At 34.9% G+C, this 25940-nt stretch overlaps 1 long non-coding RNA gene and 1 other non-coding gene across 2 annotated transcripts; both read right to left on the reverse strand.

The window, feature by feature from the left end:
- Positions 1-5725: 5725 nt before the first annotated feature.
- LOC140181104 (uncharacterized) lies at positions 5726-7708 on the reverse strand. The gene is made up of 3 exons (XR_011875762.1): positions 7168-7708; positions 6794-7074; positions 5726-5853 (listed from the first exon to the last, which is right to left on the reverse strand). It is a non-coding gene; the product is annotated as an uncharacterized lncRNA (long non-coding RNA).
- Positions 7709-23251: 15543 nt separating this feature from the next.
- Positions 23252-23359, reverse strand: LOC112768352 (small nucleolar RNA R71). The gene has a single exon (XR_003185787.1). It is a non-coding gene; the product is annotated as a small nucleolar RNA R71 (small nucleolar RNA).
- Positions 23360-25940: the final 2581 nt, after the last annotated feature.

A 25940-nucleotide genomic window follows, 5' to 3' on the forward strand; every position in this document is an offset into this window, starting at 1 on the left:
TATCCTATGATCAGATGGAGTTAGCGTCATACGTGAAATAAAGACTTTCTACTATGTGTCGTTCTCTGTTAGGCTTCTTGCTTCGATGATGTGGTTCTCCAATTTAGTCACCACTAACCTAGTACCATTACATAGACCTGCAGAGTGGTCTATATTCATTAACAACATAATCGGGGTTTCTACTTTGAGTGTTAACTTATGGTTAGGATTCCCAAAGCATCTGATAGTGTTAAGAAATTCTGGTGTATGTACTGATGCCAACATATCGTTGTTCGCCTCATTTTGACATGTCGTATTAGAACTATAATAATTTTGGCTTCTCTAGGATTCAGGCTCATCATGAAACTATTTATTTCATCCACCATTTGGAGTATAGGTGCAAAATTGGTTTTGTATTTAATGTGTGCTATTGGAACACTTGAACAATTCAGGGTATGTTGCTTTGCAAATTTCAAGGATACGGTCATCCTACTTTTCAATAAGATTATCGTCAGAAATTTGAATATTGTCTATCCCCTCAATCGATGTTCTACATTTACCATCTCCTATTGCAAGAATCCATTCAGCAAGCAATCTAAGATTATTGTTGCTGTCATCATCAACCTCAACTCTGAGTCTCATGTTCTTTGTTAGTGCCAAAAGCTTGCAACTATTCCACGGGAGAGATGAGTTTATTGTTGCGTTTACAATATCTTGTCTACTACCTTTAGGTATCATCGGTAGTATTTGTCAAAAATCACTCCCAAATACAATAGTTTTTCCTCCGAATGGCTAGTCAGGGCTTTCTGGATTATTGAATCTCAATAGGTCTCTCATCATCCTATCAAGGACTTTAATGCAAAGTCTATTTACCATCGGAGTTTCATTCCATATAATAAGCTTGGCCTTTATAATCAAATCTGCCAAAGCACTATTTTGCTTTATATTGCATGTTGAGAATTCATCCAGGTTGATTAGGATTGCAAACCACAAATGTGATGTTCTTCCACCAGGTAATAACAGGAATGCGTTTTCACTCGAGGCAACCAATAGAACAATTTGCCCTTTCGACCTGATCGCAGTAATTAGAGTCTTCCAAACAAATGTCTTTCTAGTGCCGCCATAACCATATAGAAATAACGCATCACCTTGTCCGTTGTTCATAGCTGCCATGATGGTGTCAAATACCTTTTCTTGTTCATTGGTTAGCTTTGTCAAAGAGTCAGCTAGTTCTGCGCTAAGCCTATGTTTATCATAGTGCAATTAGTCTAATATCAACCTGTTAACCCCCGACTAAAACAACTGCTGTGAGGATAGGTCGATGTTTGGAAATTACATGGATGAAATCTCTTTTAAACTCTTGTAGGATTTAAGAATCTTTTCAATTTCTAAAAGAGTAAGATCCATCATCTCTTGACCTGTCAGCTGTATATCTGTAAAGAGAAGCCACAGAAAGTTTTTAATTATTAATTATATAAAATCTAAAATAGGCAATATTGAACTAATTTCTTCGAATAAATAATCCAAGAATGCAAAACGTGTGTTATGATTGAGTAAAACCCGAACTTTTCAATGGTAAAGATAGATCAATCCTAAATATAAGCCTCGATGCCGAATATGATTACATGTGTTTAACAAATAAAAATATGTGAAAATAATTATTTATTTTAGTAATTAAAATGATTAAATTATTTATTTAAAAAAATCATATAAAAGGCATGCATATCAGACAAATATTAAACATATGTGGTGTTCAAAATATATTTGACACATGAACATAACAACTTAATAAAGTGCTTGTATATATTATACTTTATAGATTAAAATAAAAGACTTATTAAGCCACTAATATTGTTTTACCAATATATAATTAATCGATAGAAATTATCAAATACTAATACCAAACAAATAAAAAAAAATTACGGCACCTATTATACTTAGTAGGTACGATCAAGTAAGGCATTATTTTCATCCTAGTGCTAATCTGCACTTGTTTGCTTTTGCAAACTCTAATTGCGGGTTAGATTTGGACGATCGCAGATTCACATGTGGCTATGGAGTGTATCTTGGTTCAAATTTTATGTCTTGGTCTAGTAGGAAACACACATCTACCGGCCCTTCCAATATTAAGGGTGAATACCGTGCATTAGCAGCCACTGATGCAGAAATTGTATGGATACAAAACCTTTAAATTGTGTGTATACACATTGCGTGTAATGAGAGTCGGTTTTGTTAAGTTTTGGCCAATTTGATTGAATTTGATTGTCAACAAAATTTGAATGTATAATAAAACTGTATAACATAATATTCATAATTTTATATATATAATATTTATAATTACATATTTATTACATCTAAAATTACACAATTATTCTAGTGATAATCAATAAATGTTAAATAAGATAACTGATGGTTGTTTTGGTTAATTATTTTTTATTTTTTTTTTAAATATTATAGTAATACAAGCATAATTTTTTCTTCTTTGTTTAAAAATTAAGATGACTAATTAGGAGTAGGAATAAGCAGATACATCATTCTCGCTCCTTAATTGAACTACAATCATCTTGATATTATTTTTGCTTCCAAAGAAACCGTATTAGTTTGTTAAAACTACATTCTATTGCATGGCATTATTGTCGGACGATGAGGAAAATGTTTCCAAACCCTAAGATTTAAAACCAAATCACTTATTACACATAGCAGATCTTACGCACTTACTTGAAAAAGAGTTTGAAAAAATGGTTCCTACTCCATCTGATATTGTGAAGGGAATGGTAAAGATGAACTCATTCCTCGCATTAGGGGGCTTTAATGGGTTTGCTATGGACCACCAAGCACTCAAATCTTGGTTGCACCAACATCCTCGTTATCTCTTACACCTTCTCCTTCTTCGCCTTCTTGACATGTGCAATCTTAGGCGAGGCCCACCGCATCCATGCCTTCTCCAGACCTAATATAAAAAAAGAATACTATATTTTTTGGTGGTGCTATGTCGCTGGTAAGATAGTGTTTGGCATAGCTTTTGCTTACGGGGTTGTCCTCTTTATGTTGACGGTGGCTTTTGAGGGAAATATGCTTCTAAAAACGCATGACACATGTCATAGTGGTCTTCTTTCTTTTTTTTCGCCTGACGAGGACACGTTTGTAGAAAGTCTTCCTACGTTACTCTGCAATTTTATTTTATCTATTTTCCTGTACTTCATCTCGGCTACTGATCTTAGTCTATGGTGTCCTTAGTTTAATTTGCTTCATATCAAAAGAATGAATAAATATGCGTAGAAATATTATAATCAATCAAAACATATATAAATCTTAGGACAATTATATACTAAATTTCTTTTTGTTCAAACCCTACTAATCCCTATGGAATGCTCAAAATGTTTGGTATAGATAAAATTAAAGTTTATCATCAGTACCTTAATTTTCTTCATTTATGTATGGATATGGATTTTAAATTTGGATTTTGAATTTAGGTGGTTAAAGTGGTTAGAAAATGGAGCGTACAAGCGAAAGTGCGAATTTACGTAATTGATATAAATGAATACTAAATATTTACTAAAAAAATATGATATAACAAAATTACAAAATTATAAGTAACTATTCTATCCTAACCAAATCTCTAATGAGATACAAAGTGGTAATTGATGACGCTACTCCACCTTAACCAAATCTCTTCTAAAGATATCCTAAACGGATAACTACTCTACCCAAACCAAATATCTCACACAGAGATATAAAGTGGTAATCTGTGATACTCCACCCAAAACCAAGTTCCAATATACATCCAAAATATAAAGAGAAGATACCCAAAACACAAAACCAATCTTCTCTAATCAAAAGAGTGACTAATAACTTTATACATAGCGAACTAGTATAAAGCTCGCACGACGCGCGAGTTGTGTACGTAATCTATTTTATTGTATTTAGATATAACTTGTTTTCAAATAGATTAGTATATATTAATGAGAAAATTTAATTTACTTATTATGTAGATAACCTAATTAGTTATATTGATATAGAATTTGACTTTAAAAATTAATGTATAAAATCTGGCATAGTTATGTTGTTTAATATTTTAGTTAAAATTAATATATTTTTTATAATTTTTTTTATTTGGTAACCTTCAAAATATATTTTAACTAAATATATAAAAAAATTTGTAGATAAAATTAGTATTATGTATATTTGAAAGTAACTATGGACATAATTTCTGTTAATATATTAATAGACCATTACGTAAAGATATCAATTGTTAAATTAATATTGCGTCCAATTTATAAAAGAATGTTCTCATATTGGTGATAAATAAATTAGTTAAATTTTTTTAATAACATCAATTAGACATATTTTTTAATTGAACGTGAATATAACTTATTGATATTTCATAATTTCACTTTATATTCATGTTTAGTTAATAACAAAAGAGTTTATTAGTCCAATAAAAGAACTGAAATTCTTGTCACTCCCAATAAAAATATATGAACAAAAGTGGTCTAATGAACAACAACCCCTTTTTTTGAAATATACAATTGGTTTCTTTACTCATTAATCACTTATAAGTCTTACTGTACACAATATTTTTTTTATTTCAATTTGAATCTGAATTAAGCCATTGTACCCCCACTTCCGGGTCTTGCCATGCGTCCCTTGCGGGTCCCGCAGTTAGGTCGATGATGTCGACATCCGCCGCTGAGCTCCGTTCTCCCCTCCTTTGAGCGCTGCTTTTCGGCATGGCTGCGGTGACCTGGGACCCAGCACCCACGGTCCTCGTCCTAGGCTCCCCTCCCGTCCTGAAGTACTTGTTCAGGTACTCGTCAACCTGGCCGAGTGCTTTCCTAAGGTCATCAGTGAATACGTCCACCTAAGAGTGCTCTTTCTCGAGAAACTGGGAAAGCAAAGACAGATCTGGGTCAGACCGAAGTGGGGGATGGCCAATCTAAGGGCAAATAGAGTATGCATGCAGATAGACGATGATCATATATACCTCAAGCAGTCTCACAATGTTCCTGTTCAGTGCATCCATCGTGGCGTTCACCTTCAACAGAGCCGCCGCCACCAATCCGTCCTACAAACAAGTGTGACACTAGTCAATACAGGTCAGTGAGGAGACATAAATGTTTACCTTATACGGGGTTATTCAACTCCGCATACCTCCAAAGCTGGTTTCTTTTCTGCCTCCTCTTCCATTGAGCACGTCTTTCGGTTGATTACCGCGCAGGAAGTGTGTTGGTGGAGTGATGCTTACCTTATCAGGCACGTTGATAGGTCACGTTTTATTCCACATATATACTGAAAATGCGCACGAAGAGGTGGAAACGTTTGCTTTCTGGCCGATCTAGGTGGGTCTCTAATGTGATCTAGGTGGGATCTTTCTTGGGAAAATTGAGTTGTGTCGTTTGAGTGTGCTAGACCTTTGACAGCATTAGGTGAGATATAACACTAAGTACCAAAACTAATACTCAATATCATAATATCATATTAATGTTCTTTTTTGTATAGTGCTATATGAATCACACATAAACTCATCAAAGTCTTGAGCATTAATCAAGTGAAGTAGGATTGTTATCACTTTGAACTATAGGCAACCTTCCATCCAATAGTTGCTCAAGTATTCTTGCTATATGATCTACCTTTTTCTTCAAATCTTTCACCTCTATTTTAGAGTCTTCATATTTTTTCTGCACATTAAAGCTTTGTTTGGAGATCAGAAAATATGAATGAATTAGGACCCCATAACTGTGTAGGTGTCACGCCAGCCCCATAACCACGAACTCGTCCATGTCGTTCAGATCCAAATACTTCTACCATCACCTCATGTTCATTCATCTCTAATGTTCCTTCATTTATTTGAGATGATAATTCCTTAAGTAAATCCTAAATGGGATCAAATCAACCTAATAAAATCAATAAAAATATATGTAAACATAAATATAAAATGCTTACTGTAAAAATTAATGCCTAATTAATTCAATTTTTTCATTGCATAACAGAACTTTTCAAGACTTCATAGTCCATTTAAACACTTTTTCCCTAAATGTTGAATTTCATAAATATCGACATTCACCAGAACATTTCAACATCAAAATTCATTTTGACTGGGTAGTGAGAATCCTCTTAAATTATACACTGGTCCTGCATTACAGACTAACAATGATTTTTTTTTTGTCGGGGGAATGTTAAAGAATTGAACTATTCACCATAAATAAACCAATTAGCAACATTAAGTGCCAGACAGACACTCGAATTAAGTGTTTTATATCCTATGAATGAGGACAGTAAACAATTAAACATTCAAAATCACTACTACTTCCCAAATCAAAACAAAACACTTAACATGTATCCCATTCATACAATTATCATAAAACTAAATTGATAGACCCAGATACTCATGAATCCCAACAAATAGAGTGAATAAAAATAAAATAAAAAATAAAGAAAAATACTTCTTTATAACTACCACTTAATGCCATAAAAAGTTTCTCACATAAGTTATAATAATATAAATCTCTTTCACATTCAGTACAACTGAAGCTAAAACCAAAATCAGAAGCTTCTTTAACAAGCAGAAAATTTAACATATATAAACTAAGGACAAAACAAATACAACTTTTCAAGACTTTCACAATAAAATCTGAAGCAGAAACAGCTCCTAAGATACTAGTACTTCCGATAAAGCACAACTAATTTTTTAATGATTCTATCTTTTGTAGAAATTATTTAAACAATTACACAAGTTATCAAAGAAGGAAGAAATAATTTTGAGAAGTTATCAAAGTAATAAACAAAACTCACAACATGTGATAACATATCTTACAAGTTTTTCTTGAGTTTCTTCATTGCAAGCTTGTCCATTAGCACGGGTATGCGTAAGCTCCCAAAAGCGAAGATGGTCAATTTCTTGTCCTGTTTGCTCAAACTGTAGCCACAAATAACATATCTTATAAATATAGTAACTAATAAATATCTTTAAATTAAGTCTATAAATTAGTAAAATTTAGATACTGCCTCTTCAGCTCTTTGTTGGGCTCCCTTAGCACCAGTGGTATGGATAATACTATTTGCAGCTCGACTCATCTTGTTTTGTTGACTTATTTTCTAATAATTAACAAAATATGTCATAACATGTGATAAAAGAGGCTAGTTAAATCTAAGTCAATTAACAATTATTATGTCATGTGAAGTACAAACCTGCTAGCCTTTATCAATCCAAAGATTCACAAGGTAATCCCAATCCTCTTTTTCCATTTCCAATGGTATATTGGCTCGAGCAATTTCAGGGTTATCATAAGGTTCAAAATACCTTTTCTTTAGTAGATGTCGATAACTCCGGTAAGAAGAATTCATTTGATCCCATACTAAATGCTTTCGACCTTCAACTTTGAAGTATGTCTTAAGAGAACATAACATATACTATTAGTTTGAGTTCATAGACATAAAAATAAAAAAAAAATAAGTGAAAACATAATAAGGAGAACATGAATATTACCAAAACTAGGTCAAACATCTTTATTTTGTTCTCTATTTTGATATCAGCCCATTCTTTAACCTTTAGTGGTGCATTCTTCACTTCACGAACTAGAACAGTACATCTTGATTTGAACAACTTTGTATTTGGACCAACTGGCCTATTCATTCTCCAGTTTATGTCAAGTCTTTTTCCAGCTAGTAACTTTGCTAACTCAAGATTGCGTGTAGGTCCTCTCACTTTTTTTTTTCGGTGCAACAAAAGCTGTTTAAATCAGTGCGATAATAGGAGCAAGATGTTATTTTTTCAGGCATATATTAGTCTTTGATAAATCAGACATTAAGTCCAAGTTGGCACAACATGTTAAATTCTAGTCTATACATTGTTCAATACAAGGAATTTATTTAGACAACAACTGGAGAAAATACAAAGAAAACAGTGGATTTTAATTTAGAGGACAAAAAAATAACTAGTATAGGAAAAGGACAAAAGAAGCATACATTATACATAGACTAGATGGCATAAGCAGGGTTCCTAGTTAGCCAGATATATAATAATATACTAGTGTATAAGACTCACCTCTGTAGCTTAGAATTTAGTGGGGAAAATAATAATAAAGAGCTTGTCTTTGTCACACCCTGCACTGCACTGCACGCACCCACCCCTGACCTATGCCCCTGGCCCCTCCTTTAGTTTTTAATTACTGCCTTTCTCTTCTCTTCTCACACCCTATCACCCTTTAAATCTATATGGTATACCATTAATATTTTTCTGATTGTAGTCACTAGCTTCAAAGTTTATGGTATAGCATTAATGTTAGAAAGAAGACATACAAATAAAATTAGTCATGCTATTAATATTTTTATGTTAGAAAACTAAATCCACCATATAATAAATATCCAAAAGAGACTAATGAAATTAAAGAATGCTAAAGAATATATCGGATTCGAATTCTTTTTCATCCACTATATTATCATTAGAAAGGGAGTCAAATTGTCTTCTAAGTTGTGAGTGACTTGATGAACTTGCTTTTTTTCCATGCACTCCATCATTATTAGAAAGGGAGTCAAATGTCCTTCTAACTTGTGAGTGACTTGATGAACTTGCTTTTTTTCCATGCACTCCCTCATCATTAGAAAGGGAGTCAAATGTCCTTCTAACTTGTTAGTGACTTGATAAACTTGCTTTTTTTCCATGCACTCTATTATTATTAGAAAGAAAATCAGCTTGTTGTAAGTGACTTGATCGAGCTAAATTTCCTCTAGATACAAGACTCTAAATCCCTTTATTTCTTCTAGCAGTAACACTATTAACAAGCTTTGAGGCCTTTGGCTAAATCAACAAATCATATTCATTATTAAAACTAACAACGGCACATCGAAAAATTTCAATAAAAATTTTAAATAGAAACATTAAAATCCTAAAAACATAACTGCAATTAATTTCTATTAGAAAAGGTTTCAAGTAGAAAAAGAAAATCTATCTATTACTCTATTTATTCATCAAACATATCATCAGCCACTTCCTCCTCCTCCTCCTCTTCTAAAGGCATACTAAAATAGTCACGTGGTGTTACTTTTATAACACATTGCCAATTGGAGTTACAAATATCGTCAACATAGAATACTTGCTCAGATTGACATGCCATAACAAATACTTCTTTTGTTTTCAAAGTGCGACCTTTATTTACCAGGATGACACCATATTCATTTACTTTCACTCCTCTACCATAATTGTCCATATCCCACCATAAGCATTTGAATATTACAACTTTTTTATCATTCATATATGATAACTCCACAATATTCTCAATGACTCCATAATACTCCTTTCCACAATTTAGCTTTACCATAACTCCGCTACTTTGAATTTTTCTATGATTCTTACAATCTTTTGTGTGGAAGATAAAACCGTTTGCTTTGTATCCTTTATAGCATATGGCTTCTCTTGCTGGACCTCTTGCTAAATATAAAAGTTGATGGGTTACTTGTTCATCTTTTTCGTTGTACAAAGATGTAACCTGATTTGAAAAAGAAAAGATATAGTTAAAAAAAAATTCTTACATGACTTTAAAAAGTAGTATGTAACCTGATTAAAAAGTAGTATGTAATATTTCATCCATATTTAGGACTTACATGACTTTCAAACTAATCTGAAAATTCTTGATCATGTCGTTTTTGAACATTTCTTGGGTTCTCTTTTTCTAATATTTTTTTATGTTTGCTGCATTTATAAAGGCCAATAAGTTTCAAGCAATACTTCTAAAATAAAAGCTAAATATTATCCAAATACAACTATGCTTACCATATGAAAGAAGTAACTTGATCACAGTTCTTCAAAATATAAAGATGGGATTGCTTTATTTCTTCTAGACTCAATCTTCTTGTCACTTTACAATTCTTGTAGGTCTTCCATTTTGCTTGAAAATTGGTAATACTTTATCCTTTGTTTCAACTTTATAACCATGAGTTATTGCGCCATCCCAATTTCTTCCAATTCGATTATGCTTTGTTTCAATACCATTAAAGTATCTTGAGCAAAATAATAAGCATTCATTTGCAAGATATCCTTCAGCAATTAAACCTTCTGGATGAGTTCGATTACGACATAAGCTTTTAAGCTACATAAATAGCTTTGTTCAAAAAGGGACAATATATAAGTAAAGGAATTTATTGAACATTTTATCTAAAAAATTACATGATAAAATAATATTTACCTCTCAATAGGATACATCCATCGATAATGGACCGGTCCTGCAGTCTTCGCCTCACTTGCCAAATGGATAGGTAAATGGATCATGACATCAAAAAATGAAGGCAGAAATATCATTTCCAGCTTGCAAAGTGTGATAATGATTTGTTCTTCAATCTTTTCAAGATTTTTCACTGTTAGAACTTTTGAGCATAACTCCTTGAAAAAACTGCAAAGTCCTATTAATGCACTATGCACATCATGTGATGAGAAAAGACCCCGTAAAATAATCGAAAGGAAGCACTCTAGAAGAACATGACAATCATGAGTCTTTAAGCCATAAATCTTTTTCTCTTTTAGGTTAATACATCTCCTAATATTTGAAGAATATCCATCTGGTACTTTGACATTTTGCAAAAATTCACACAAACTCCTTCTTTCTTTATTATTCAATTTATAAATAGCATCAGGTAATGACAACACCTTTTCTCCCTCTCTAATAGGATGCAAATCTTTCTTTATGCCTAACTCTTTCATATCCAAACGAGAATTTAAATTGTTTTTTGTTTTTCCTGGAATATCCATCAATTTCCCAAGAACATTGTCACATATATTCTTCTCTATGTGCATGACATCTAAATTATGATGCAACAATAAAGTCCTCTAATATGGCAATTCAAAGAAGATGCTTTTTTTCAACCATGGATGGGAACTTACCATTTCTTTTCCTACTGCACTTCTCTTCCTTTTTTTAATATCTTTATGATTACTAACTACTAACCCTTCTAAGCTAAAAACTTGTTGAAGAATATCATCACTAGAGAGTTGCTTGGGAAGACGCCTAAGTTCTTTTGTGCCATCAAACAATTCTTTTTCACGTCGCCATCTATGTCTAATTGGCAAGAAGCGTCGATGACCTAGGAAGCAAAATTTTTTTCCATTAGTAAGAAACTTAGATTGAGTCTCAACATTACAAGTGGGGTAACGAAGTGCCCCTCTCGTATTCCATCCAGATAGATCTCCATATGCTGGAAAGTCATTTACTGTCCATAATATAGCTGCACGCATTTTGAAATTTTTTTTCATATGCATCAAAGGTATCAACTCCTATATTCCATAATTCTTTTAATTCTTCAATTAAAGGCCTTAGATATGTATCTATTGCCTTTCCTAGAGATTTTGAACCCGGTATAAGCAATGATAACATCAGATAAGAATCCTTCATGTATTTCCAAGGTGGCAAGTTATATGGTATAAGTACCACAGGCCAAATACTATATTTAGTACTCATATTTTCAAAGGGGTTAAACCCATCACTTGCTAATCCAAGCCTTACATTTCTAGGTTCATCAGAAAAGGACTTATGTAACTCATCAAATGATTTCCATGCTTCTGAGTCAGTTGGATAACGTAAATACCCATCATCAATTCGCTTTGCATCATGCCATATCATATCAAATGCTGTCTTCGTTGACATATATAACCTTTTAAGCCTTGGAGTTATTCGAAAGTAACGGAGAACATTTATAGGAATTTTTTTTATCTTTCCATCTTTCTCCTCAAACTTTCACCTTGAAGCACCACAATGATCACAAGTTTCTTTCTTATCATGATCTTTCCAGAATAGCATACAATCATTAATACAAGCATCTATTTTCTCATAATCCAAGCCAAGATCTCGAATAATCTTCCTAGCTTCATAGTAAGATGCCGGTAGTTGTACCCCTTTTGGAAAGGAACCATTCAATAACTCAAGTAACATAGAAAATGATTTATTACTCCATCCACCAAGACATTTAATATGGAATAATCTCATAAAAAATGAGAGCTTTGAAAATTACGTACATCCTGGATATAGTTCTTTCTCAGAATCATCCAAAAGTTTGTAAAACTTTGCTGCATCTTCATTAGGTTCTTCTACATGCTCTTCATAAGGTTCTCCTATATCCTCTTCTATATGCTCTTCATTAGATTCTTCAATATCCTCTTCTATATCCCAAACTCCAAAATGATCCCTTAACATATTTTTCATGTCATCTTTATCCATATAATCATCCTCACTATCAAATGAACTTGAATAGGGTGACTCATCTTGTAGCGATTCTCCATGGTGGTAACAAATTGTATAATTTCTCACTATGCCATGACTTAGAAGATCAAAATCTACTTGCTCACGAGATTTTCTAAGGCAATTATTGCATTTAAAACACGAACAATATATCTTATCATCCTTTTTATGACTAAAGGTAAAATCTAAGAACTCCTTGACACCTCTCCTATATTGTAAAAGGGCTCTATTCTTAATTTGCATCTGGTGCACGAAATTGTGATCTCAATAGTGCCAAAAAACTTGGTACGCACGTTCATAATCTCAATTCTTCTTCACAACTTTGCACAACTAACCAGCAAGTGCACTGGGTCGTCCAAGTAATAAACCTTACATGAGTAAGGGTCGATCCCACGGAGATTGTCGTCTTGAAGCAAGCTATGGTCATCTTGTAAATCTCAGTAAGGCAGATTCAAATGGTGATGGGGTTTTAGTAATTAAAATATAAATAACATATAAAATAAGATAGAGATACTTATGTAATTCATTGGTAGGAGTTTTAGATAAGCGTATGGAGATGCTTTGTTCCTTCTGAATCTCTGCTTTTCTACTGCCTTCATCCAATCATTCATATTCCTTTCCATGGAAAGCTATATGTTGGGTATCACCGTCGTCAATGGCTACCTCCCGTCCTCTCAGTGAAAATGGTCCAAATGCGTTGTCATCGCACGGCTAATCATCTGTCGGTTCTCACTCATGTTGAAATAGGATTCGTTGATCATTTTGCGTCTGTCACTATGCCCAGCACTCGCGAGTTTGAAGCTCGTCACAGTCATCCTATCCCAGATCCTACTCGGAATACCACAGACAAGGTTTAGACTTTTCGGATCTCAAGAATTCTGCCAATAATTCTAGCTTATACCACGAAGACTCCGATCCTTCGGAATGGAGGCTAAGAGATATACGCTCAATCTAAGGTAGAATGGAAGTGGTTGTCAGGCACGCGTTCATAGGTTGAGGATAGTGATGAGTGTCACGGATCATCACATTCATCATGTTGAAGTGCAAGCAAATATCTTAGAATAGGAATAAGCTTGAATTGAATAAGAAAACAATAGTACTTTGCATTAATACTCGAGGAACAGCAGAGCTCCACACCTTAATCTATGGTGTGTAGAAACTCCACCGTTGAAAATACATAAGTGATGAAGGTCCAGGCATGGCCGAATGGCCAGCCCCCCATAAAAGTCTAAGATAGCATAAAACTTATCAAAGATCGGTCAAAAGATGTGAAATAAATCACTAAAAGTAGTTTTTATACTAAACTAGTAGCTAGGGTTACAGAAAATAAGTAAATGATGCAGAAATTCACTTCCGGGGCCCACTTGGTGTGTGCTTGGGCTGAGCATTGAAGCTTTCATGTGTAGAGACTTCTTTTGGAGTTAAACGCCAGGTTGTAGCCTGTTTCTATCGTTTAGCTCTGATTTGCAACCTGTTTCTGGCGTTTAACTTCAGAATAAGGCAGGAAGTTGGCGTTTGAACGCCAGTTTGCATCGTCAACACTTGGGAAAAATATAGACTATTATATATTGCTGGAAAGCCCTGGATGTCTGCTTTCCAACGCATTTGAGAGCGCGCCTATTGGGTTTCTGTAACTCCAGAAAATCCATTTCGAGTGCAGGGAGGTCAGAATCCAACAGCATCTGCAGTTCTTCTTCAGCCTCTGAATCAGATTTTTGCTCAAGTCCCTCAATTTCAGCCAGAAAATACTTGAAATCATAGAAAAACACACAAACTCATAGTAAAGTCCAGAAATATGATTTTTATTTAAAAACTAATAAAAATGTACTAAAAACTAACTAAATCATACTAAAAACTACTTAAAAACAATGCCAAAAAGCGTATAAATTATCCGCTCATCACAACACCAAACTTAAATTGTTGCTTGTCCCCAAGCAACTGAAAATCAATTAAGATAAAAAGAAGAGAATATACTATTAAATTCCAAAATATCAATGAAACTTAGCTCCAATCAGATGAGCGGGACTAGTAGCTTTTTGCCTCTGAACAGTTTTGGCATCTCACTTTATCCTTTTAAGTTTAGAATGATTGGCATCTATAGAAACTCAGAATTTAGATAGTGTTATTGATTCTCCTAGTTCAGTATATTGATTCTTGAACACATCTACTTGATGAGTCTTGGCCGTGGCCCTAAGCACTTTGTTTTCCAGTATTACCACCGGATACATAAATGCCACAAACACATAACTGAGTGAACCTTTTCAGATTGTGACTCAGCTTTGCTAGAGTCCCCAGTTATAGGTGTCCAAGGTTCTTAAGCACACTCTTTTGCTTTGGATCATGACTTTAACCGCTCAGTCTCAAGCTTTTCACTTGACACCTTCACGGTACAAGCACATGGTTAGGGACATCTTGGTTTAGTCGCTTAGGCCAGGATTTTATTCCTTTGGGCCCTCTTATCCACTGATGCTCAAAGCCTTGGATCCTTTTTACCCTTGTCTTTTAGTTTAAAGAGTTACTGGCTCTTTGCTCTTGCCTTTTGGTTTAAAGAGCTATTGGCTTTTTCTGCTTGCTTTTTCTTTTTCTTTCTTTTTTTTTCTGCAAGCTTTTGTATTCACTGCTTTTTCTTGCTTCAAGAATCAATTTTATGATTTTTCAGATCATCAATAACATTTCTCCTTTTTTTTATCATTCTTTCAAGAGCCAACAATTTTAACATTCATAAATAACAAATTCAAAAATATGCACTGTTCAAGCATTCATTCAGAAAACAAAAAGTATTGCCACCACATCAAGATAATTAAACTAATCTCAAAGATGAATTTGAAATTCATGTACTTCTTGTTCATTTGTTTTTAGAACATTTTTCATTTAAGAGAGGTGATGGATTCATAGGACATTCATAGCTTTAAGACATAGTTTCTAGACACTAATGATCATGTAGTAAAGACACAAACATAAATAAAGCATAGAGAATGAAAACAGAAAAAATAAATAGACAAGGAGATTAAGGAACAGGTCCACCTTAGTGAGGGTGGCGTCTTCTCCCTCTTGAAGAACCAATGGTGCTCTTGAGCTCCTCTATGTCTCTTCCTTGCCTTTGTTGCTCCTCCCTCATAGCTCTTTGATCTTCTCTAATCTCATGGAGAATGACGGAGTGCTCTTGGTGCTCCACCCTTAGTCGTCCCATGTTGGAACTTAATTCTCCTAGGGAGGTGTTAATTTTCTCCCAATAGTTTTGTGGAGGAAAGTGCATCCCTTGAGGCATCTCATGGATTTTATGATGCTCTTGTTGAGGTCCATGAGTGGGCTCTCTTGTTTGCTCCATCCTTTTCTTAGTGATGGGCTTGTGAGATGAATCTCTCCATCTCCCATGACTTGGAGGTGGAAGCAATTGCCTTCCCTTTCCTCTTTTTAGAGGTTTTTCCGGCCCTAGGTGCCATAAATGGTTATGAAAAAACAAAAAATAAATGATTTTACCACACCAAACATGAAGTGTTTGCTCGTCCCCGAGAAAAGAAGAAAGAATGAAGGAGAAGAAGAAGAAAATGGAGAAGATGGAGGGAGAGGAAAATTCGGCCAATGGGGTATAAGGGGTTTGGGATGTGTGAGATTGAAGGAGTGATGAGGGGTATATATAGGAGTGGGGGGATGTTTAGTTCGTGTATTTGGGGTTTGGGTTTGGGAGGGAAAAAGAGGTTTAAATTTGAAGGTAGGTGGTGTTTTGTGGAAAAGTGAATGAGGTAATTGGTGAAGGGTATTTGGGAAAGAGTGTTATGGAAAGGTGTGAAGAGGAGAGAAGAAGAGGTGGGGTAGGTGGGGATCCTGTGGGGTCCACAGATCCTGAGGGGTCAAGGACTTAGCATCCCTGCTCCATTTAGGCGTGCAAAATGCCCTTAGAGTGTAATTCTGGCGTTAAACGCCAGGTTGCTACTTGTTTCTGGCGTTTAACGCCAGCTTTTCTCCCTTTCTTGGTGTTTAACGCCAACTTGATGCTCTGTTTTGGCATTAAATGCCAGTCTGGTGCCTGTTTCTGGTGTTAAATGCCCAGAATGGTGCCAGACTGGGCGTTTAATGCCCATTCTGCTACTCTTACTGGCGTTTAAACGCCAGTAAGCTCTTCCTCCAGGGTGTGCTATTTTTCATTATGTTTTTCATTCTGTTTTTTATTTTTCAGTTGTTTTTGTGATTTCACATGATCATCAACCTAAAGAAAAACATAAAATAGCAATGGAAAATAAATAGAAATAATTAAATAACATTGGGTTACCTCCCAACAAGCGCTTCTTTAATGTCAATAGCTTGACAGTGAGCTCTCATGGATTCTCACAGATAATCAGAGCATGGTTGGGGCCTCTCAACACCAAACTTAGAGTTTGGTTGTGGCCTCCCAACACCAAACTTAGAGTTTGAATGTGGGGGTTTTGTTTGACTCTGTATTGAGAGAAGCTTTTCATGCTTCCTCTCCATGGTTACAGGAGGAGAACCTTGAGTCTTAAATACAAGGTAGTCTTCATTCAACTGAAGGGCCAACTCTTCTCTGTCAACATCAATCACAGCGTTTGCTGTGGCTAGGAAGGGTCTACCAAGGATGATGGATTCATCCTCATCCTTCCTAGTGTCTAGGATTATGAAATCAGTAGGGATGTAAAGGCCTTCAACCTTCACAAGCACATCCTCTACTAGTCCATAAGCCTGTTTCATTGATTTGTCTGCCATCGCTAGTGAGATTCTTGCAGTTTGTACCTCAAAGATTCTCAGTTTCTCCATTACAGAGAGTGGCATGAGGTTTATCCCTGACGCCAGGTCACATAGAGCCTTCTCAAAGGTCATGGTGCCTATGGTACAAGTTATGAAGAATTTTTCGGGATCTGGTTTCTTCTGAGGTAATGTTTGCCTCACTAATGCACTTAGTTCATTGGTGAACAAGGGGGGGTTCATCCTCCCAAGTCTCATTACCAAATAACTTGGCATTCAGCTTCATGATTGCTCCTAGATACTTAGCAACTTTCTCTTCAGTGATGTCTTCATCCTCTTCAGAGGAAGAATATTCATCCGAGCTCATGAATGGCAGAAGTAAGTTTAATGGAATCTCTATGGTCTCTGTATGAGCCTCAGATTCCTTTGGTTCCTTAAAGGGAAACTCCTTTCTATCCAGAGGACGTCCCATGAGGCTTTTCTCATTGGGACTCACGTCCTCCTCACTCTCTCCAGGTTTGGCCATATTGGTCATGGTTATGGCCTTGCACTCTCTCTTGGGGTTTTCTTCTGTATTGCTTGGGAGAGTACTGGGAGGAGTTTCAGTAATCTTCTTACTCAGCTGATCCACCTGTGCCTCCAAATTTCTAATGGAGGACCTTGTTTCATTCATGAAACTTAGTATGGTCTTGGATAGATCAGAGACTATGGCTGCCAAGCCAAAAAGGCTCCATTCAGAATTCTCTGTCTGTTGCTGAGAAGATGATGGAAAAGGCTTGCTATTGCTAAACCTATTTCTTCCACCATTATTATTGAAGCCTTGTTGGGGCTTCTGTTGGTCCTTCCATAAGAAATTTGGATGATTTCTTGATGAGCGGATAATTTATACGCTTTTTGGCATTATTTTTAGTATGTTTTTAGTATGATTTAGTTAGTTTTTTATTATATTTTTATTATTTTCTAATTAAAAATCACATTTCTAGACTTTACTATGAGTTTCTGTGTTTTTTTGTTTATTTCAGATATTTTCTGGCTGAAATTGAGGGACTTGAGCAAAAATCTGATTCAGAGGCTGACAAAGGACTGCTGATGCTGTTGGATTCTGACCTCCCTGCACTCGAAATAGATTTTCTGGAGCTACAGAATACCAAATGGCACGCTCTCAATTGCGTTGGAAAGTACACATCCAGGGCTTTCCAGCAATATATAATAGTCCATACTTTGCCTGTATTTCGACGACACAAATTGGCGTTGAACGCCAGCTCTCTACACAATTCTGGAGTCAAACGCCAGAAACACGTTGCAAAGTGGAGTTAAACACCCAAACTGGCACCAAAGCTAGTGTTTAACTCCAAGAAAAGTCTTTACACGTTTAAAGCTCATGCTCAGCCCAAGCACACACCAAGTGGGCCCCAAAAGTAGATTTCTACATCATTTACTCATTTCTGTAAACCCTAGTAACTAGTTTAGTATACATAGAACTTTTTACTGGTCCTTTTAAAACATCTTACGCATTCTTAGTTTATCTTTGGATCATATTGATTAGGGGTGGGCATGGTTTAGATTTTTAAAAATCCAAACTGGATCCACTTCAGAACCAGTTTTATGGTTCATAAAACCAAACTGGAACTGGATTGAAGAGAGAAACCGGTTTTAAACCGGTTTGAAAGAACAAAAACCGATTTTAAACCGGTTTTAGAATTTAAATCCGGTTTTACTTATAAACCGATTTTAAATCCAGTTTTTTAATATCCAAATCTAAAATCCAGTTTTTTTTTTTGAAAATCCAGTTTTAAAACCTGATTTTTTAACAAAAAATCCAGTTTTAAAACCAGTTTTTGAAAATCCAGTTTTAAAACCAGTTTTTTCAACCAAAAATCCAGTTTTAAAACTAGTTTTAAAAAATCTAATTTCCAAACCAGCTTTTTTAACAAAATATCCACTTTTAAAACTAATTTTTAGAAATTCAATTTTCAAACCATAATATTTTTAAAAGTAAAATTAATAATAAAGTCATTTCAAACCAAAACTTTGCAAAGATGAAGTGGAATCACAAATATAAAGAAACAAAACTTCTATACAAAGCCTAATACAGGGAGGGGCACATATCAAGAAATGAGTACATATAAAGTGGCATTTGCCATTGATACATAACTTCCTTTACGCAAACTATTTATGGCTTCTAGCTGAAACATAAATCGATGTGCTCAAGGAAACAATTGTTGGAAATACATGAGCTCCTATCTAATGATGGATTTCCAAAAGCAATATTGGAAATATCCTCAACAAACATATGAGCTCATATTCAATCTCTTCATGAAATGCCTTCCTCGGAGACAGTCAAGAGCATTAACAACTATAAAAATACATAACTGGATAATTCAATTGACATGAATAAATAAAAAGATTGATTAGACCAACCCACACTTTATCATCATCAGTGAACACTTCCTCCTCAAGAGTTTTGGTTCAGGAAATTAAATTCTACTGAAACAAAATTGATTTAGAAACTCAAATATGTAAAATGAAAAAATGTAAGAGAAACCCACCTTTTCTTCTCCTTTGGAGGCAGAAATCAAAATCCAGGAAACAGGGGAAAGATTGAAACTTCAATCAAAACCAACCAAAATTTGAAACTACCATTGACCAAACCACAAACTAATTTTTGGAGTATTTGAGATTCTCAGTTTCAAAATAAAAACCATATTCCCAATATTGACCTAAACTCTTGGGAGTCTCCACCATTTACATCATTTAGAAGCATCAGTTCATAACACTAACGACCTAAACAAGCATGAAACTGAGAGTAATTTTGGAAGCATAGTTCTTGAACGCAAGCAAATAACCAAATTGAATGACAAATTATTACCTGAGCAGTAAGATTTTGGACAAGCAGACGATGATCAAACGGCAGGTGAACACTAGAGGGAAGAGCCAACACGGTGCTTGCTCTGGTGCCGGCTGCGGCAGAGACCAAGAGGGAAGAGCCGAAGAGAGAAGACCGACAAGGACACGGTTGTGTGTGAAACTGGATTGTGGACTGGATTCACTGATTAGGGTTTTTTTATTTTGGATTTTAATTTGGATATGGATTTGGATCTGGATTTAAACTTGTTTAAATGGTTTGGATTTGAAAACCAAATTATAAAAAGGATCCAATTTGGTTTGGATTTTTTTTTATTAAAAACTGGTTTTTTTTTAAATGGTTTGGATTGGATGTGGTTTAAAATCCAAAATGTGGATTTTTTTGCCCACCCCTAATATTGATCACGTCTAGGGGGCTGGCCTGTCGGCCATGCCTGGACCTTGTTCTTATGTATTTTCAACGGTAGAGTTTCTACACTCCATAGATTAAGGTGTAGAGCTCTGCTGTACCTCGAGTATTAATGCAATTACTACTATTTTCTATTCAGTTCAGCTTATTCCTATTCTAAGATATTCATTCGCACCCAAGAACATGATGAATGTGATGATTATGTGACGCTCATCACCATTCTCACCTATGAACGCGTGCCTGACAACCACTTCCGTTCTACATGCAAACAAGGCTTGAATGAGTATCTTAGCCTCCTGATCGTGAGATCAGAGTCTTCGTGGTATAAGTTAGAACCCATGGATGCCCATTCCCGAGATCCGGAAAGTCTAAACCTTGTCCGTGGTATTCCGAGTAGGATCTGGGAAGGGATGGCTGTGACGAGCTTCAAACTCGCGAGTACTGGGCATAGTGACAGACGCAAAAGGATAGTAAATCCTATTCCAGTATGATCGAGAACCGACAGATGATTAGCCGTGCTGTGACAGAGCATTTGGACCATTTTCACTGAGAGGACGAGATGTAGCCATTGACAACGGTGATGCCCAACATACAACTTGCCATGGAAAGGAGTAAGAAGGATTGGATGAAGACAGTAGGAAAGCAGAGAGACAAAAGGGACAAAGCATCTCCATACGCTTATCTGAAATTCTTACCAATGAATTACATAAGTATCTCTATCTTTATTTTACGTTTTATTTATATTTTAATTAATAAAACTCCATAACCATTTGAATCTGCCTGACTGAGATTTACAAGATGACCATAGCTTGCTTCAAGTCGACAATCTCCATGGGATCGACCCTTACTCACGTAAGGTTTATTACTTGGACGACCCAGTGCACTTGCTGGTTAGTTGTGCGAAATTGTGACAAAGAATTAAGATTATAAACGTGCGTATTGAGTTTTCAGCGCCGTTACCAAAGAAGATGGACCGTCATGATTTCTGCGCACCAAGTTTTTGGCGCCGTTGCCGGGGATTGTTCGAGTTTGGACAACTGACGGTTTATCTTGTTGCTCATATTAGGTAATTTTATTTTATTTTTAAGCTTTTTATTTCTTATTTTCGAAAAACACAAAAAAAATTTTTTTCTTTTTCGTTTTTCACAAAGTAATTTTCGAAAAATAAAAAAAAGTTAATAAAATCATAAAACCAAAAAAAATTTTTTTGATGTTTCTTGTTTGAGTCTAGTGTCAATTTTTAAGTTTGGTGTCAATTGCATGTTTTTATGTTTCTTGCATTTTTCGAAAATTCATGCATTGCACTCTTCATGATCTTCAAGTTGTTCTTGATGAATCTTCTTGTTTGATCTTCATATTTTCTTGTTTTGTGTCTTTTGTTATTTTTCATATGCATTTTTGCATTCATAGTGTCTAAGCATTGAAAAGTTCTAAGTTTGGTGTCTTGCAAGTTTTTCTTTTCTTAAAAATTTTCAAAATAAGTCTTGATGTTCATCTTGATCTTCAAAGTATTCTTGGTGTTCATCTTGACATTCATAGTGTTCTTGCATAATTTTCTTGTTTTGATTCATAATTTTTATGTTTTGCATTGATTTTGTGTTTTTCTCTTTCTTCATTAAAAATTCAAAAATAAAAAAAATATCTTTCCCTTTTTTATCTCATAATTTTCGAAAATTTGACTTGACCTTTTCAAAACTTTTTAAAATTTAATTGTTTCTTATGAGTCAAATCAAATTTTCAATTTGAAAATCTTATCTTTTTCAAATCTTTTTCAAAAATCAAATCTTTTTCAATTTTTCCTTTATGTTTTCGAAAATTTCAAAATAATTTTCAAAATCTTTTTCTTATCTTTTTTTCATAATTTCAAATCTTTACTAACAATTAATGCGATTGATTCAAAAATATTAAGTTTGTTACTTGCCTAGTAAGAAGATTCAATCTTTAAATTTTAAAATCATATCTTTTTGTTTCTTTGTTAGTCAAGTAATCAACTTTAGTTTTCAAAATCAAATCTTTTTAAATTTCTTTTTCAAATCTTTTTCAAAATAAAATTCAATCACATCTTTTTCAAAAATCAATTTCAAATCTTTTCTAACTTCTTATCTTTTCAAAATTTGATTTTTAAATCCTTTTCAATTAATCTTATCTTTTTGTTTAATTCTTATCTTTTCAAAACTATCTAACTAATTCTCTCTTTCTAATTTTCGGAAATCCCTTCCCTCTTTTTCAAAATTCCTTTTTTTAATTAACTAATTATTTTAAATTTTAATTTAATTTAATTTCAATTTTAATTTTCGAATTTTAACTTTAAATTTTATTTTTATTTAAATTTTCGAATTCTTCTCTTCCTAATCTCCTTCTATTTATTTATTCATCTACTAACACTTCTCTTCCACCCAAAATTCGAACCCCTTCTTCTCCTCTGTGTTCGAATTCTTCTCTTCTTCATTCCTTTTCTTCTTTTCTTCTACTCACACAAAGGAATCTCTATACTGTGGTAAAGAGGATCCTTATTATTATTTTCTGTTCCCTTCTTTTTCATATGAGCAGGAGCAAGGACAAGAACATTCTTGTTGAAGTAGATCATGAACCTGAAAGGACTCTGAAGAGGAAACTAAGAGAAGCTAAATTACAACAATCCAGAGACAACCTTACAGAAATTTTCGAAAAGGAAAAGGAGATGGCAGCTGAAAATAATAATAATGCAAGGAAGATGCTTGGTGACTTTACTGCACCAAATTCCAATTTACATGGAAGAAGTATCTCAATCCCTACCATTGGAGCAAACAATTTTGAGCTTGAACCTCAATTAGTTTCTCTGATGCAACAAAACTGCAAGTTTTATGGACTTCCATCTGAAGATCCTTTTCAATTCTTAACTGAATTCTTGCAGATTTGTGATACTGTTAAGACCAATGGGGTTGATCCCGAGGTCTACATGCTCATGCTTTTCCCATTTGCTGCAAGAGACAGAGCTAGAATATGGTTGGACTCTCAACCTAAAGATAGCCTGAACTCTTAGGATAAGCTGGTCACGGCTTTCTTAGCCAAGTTCTTTCCTCCTCAAAAGCTTAGTAAGCTTAGATTGGATGTTCAAACCTTTAGACAAAAAGAAGGTGAATCCCTCTATGAAGCTTGGGAGAGATACAAGGAACTGACCAAAAAGTGTCCTTCTGACATGCTTTCAGAATGGACCATCCTGGACATATTCTATGATGGTCTGTCTGAATTAGTTAAGATGTCATTGGACACTTCTGTAGGTAGATCCATTCACCTAAAGAAAATGCCTGCAGAAGCTCAAGAACTCATAGACATGGTTGCAAATAACCAGTTTATGTACATGATGAGCGGATATTTTATACGCTTTTTGGGGATAATTTCATATAGTTTAGAGTATGTTTTAGTTAGTTTTTAGTCTATTTCTAGTAGTTTTTAGGAAAAATTTATATTTCTGGACTTTACTATGAGTTGTGTGTTTTTCTGTAATTTCAGGTATTTTTCTGGCTGAAATTGAAGGAGCTGAGCAAAAATCTGATTCAGGCTGAAAAAGGACTGCTGATGCTGTTGGATTCTGACCTCCCTGCACTCAAAGTGGATTTTCTGGAGCTACAGAACTTGAAATGGCGCGCTTCCAATTGCGTTGGAAATTAGACATCCAGGGCTTTCCAGCAATGTATAATAGTCCATACTTTGCACAAGAATAGACGACGTAAACTGGCGTTTAACGCCAGTCCTCTGCCCAATTCTGGCATCCAGCGCCAGAAAAGGATCAAAAACTGGAGTTGAACGCCCAAACTGGCACAAAAACTGGCGTTCAACTCCACAAATGGCCTCTGCACGTGAATTGCTTAAAGTCTCAGCCCCAGCACACACCAAGTGGGCCCCAGCACACCAAGTGGGCCCCAGAAGTGGATCTCTGCATCATCCATCATAGTCCACTCATATTTTGTAACCCTAGGCTACTAGTTTAGTATTTAAACAACTCTTAGAGACTTATTTTGTATCTCATGACATTTCAGATCTAAACTTTGTATTCTCTGACGGCATGAGTCTCTAAACCCCATTGTTGGGGGTGAGGAGCTCTGCTGTGTCTCGATGAATTAATGCAAGTATTTCTGTTTTCCATTCAAACACGCTTGTTCCTATCTAAGATGTTCATTCGCGCTTAACTGTGATGAAGGTGATGATCTGTGACATTCATCACCTTCCTCAAACCACGAACGTGTGCCTGACAACCACCTCCGTTCTATATCCGATTGAATGAGTATCTCTTAGATTCCTTAATCAGAATCTCCGTGGTATAAGCTAGAACTGATGGCGGCATTCATGAGAATCCGGAAAGTCTAAACCTTGTCTGTGGTATTCCGAGTAGGATTCAAGGATTGAATGACTGTGACGAGCTTCAAACTCCTGAAGGCTGGGCGTTAGTGACAGATGCAAAAGGATAGTAAATCCTATTCCAACCGGATCGAGAACCAACCGGTGATTAGCCGTGCTGTGACAGAGCACGTGAGCGTAGTTTTCACTGGAAGGATGGAAGGTAGCCATTGACAACGGTGATCCACCAACACACAGCTTGCCGTAGGGGGACGTGCGTGCGTGAACAAAAAGACAGAGGAAAGCAGAGATTCAGAAGACAAAGCATCTCCAAAACTCCAACATATTCTCCATTATTGCACAACAAGTAACTTTTAATTTATGCTCTACTGGTTATTCACAATTCAACTGATAAACATAATTGACTTCCTGACTAAGATTTACAAGATAACCATAGATTGCTTCAAACCAACAATCTCTGTGGGATTCGACCCTTACTCACGTAAGGTATTACTTGGACGACCCAGTGCACTTGCTAGTCATGTGTGCGAAATTGTAAGAGAGTAATAATTTCGTGCACCAAGTTTTTGGCGCCGTTGCCGGGGATTGTTCGTGTTTGAACAACTGACGGATTATTTTGTTGCTTAGATTAGGAAAAAAATCTTTCCTTTTTTTTTTTAGTTTAGAGTCTTTTATTATTTATCCCTTGTTAAAATACTTTAAACTTATAGCTCAGTTATTTAGAACGTGGTGTTTATGTTCATGATAATTGGCTATCATATTTTTTTTAAAAAAAAAAAAACCTTTTTCAAAAATAATCTTTCTTAAAATTTCATCCTAAGGTCCCATAACTCATTTGGCTAGAGCGTTAATCTGTGTTCTTGGTAATTGGGTTAGAATCTTTTATACTCTTTTCAAAACCTTCTTTTTCAAAAAATATTTTTTCTATTAAATCTTGTGCCAAACTTTAAGTTTGGTGTTTTCTTGTTGATTTCCCTTTGATTTTCGAAAATTTTGGTTTGGTTTTAAAAAAAATTTTAAGTTTGGTGTTCTTCCTTCATGTTCTTGTGTTCTTGTGAGTCTTCAAAGTGTTCTTGAGTTTCCTTGTGTCTTGATCTTAAAATTTTTAGGTTTGGTGTTCCTTGGTGTTTTCCCTCCAAAATTTTCAAAAACAAGGAGCATTAGATCTAAAAATTTTAAATCTTGTACTATCTTATTGTTTTTCTCTCTCCTCACTAGATTCAAAAATATCTTCTCATCTTATCTTTTTCAAAATATCTTTTCTAACTTCCTAACTTCTTATCTTTTCAAAATTTGTTTCAACTAACTAACCAACTTTTTGTTTGTTTCTTAACTTTTTCAAAACTACCTAACTAACTCTCTCTCTCTCTAATTTTCGAAAATATCTTCCCCCTTTTTCAAAAATTTCTTTTTTATTAACTAATTAA

This window comes from Arachis hypogaea, chromosome 17, assembly GCF_003086295.3.
Source record: "Arachis hypogaea cultivar Tifrunner chromosome 17, arahy.Tifrunner.gnm2.J5K5, whole genome shotgun sequence".
Classification (NCBI taxonomy): domain Eukaryota; kingdom Viridiplantae; phylum Streptophyta; class Magnoliopsida; order Fabales; family Fabaceae; genus Arachis; species Arachis hypogaea.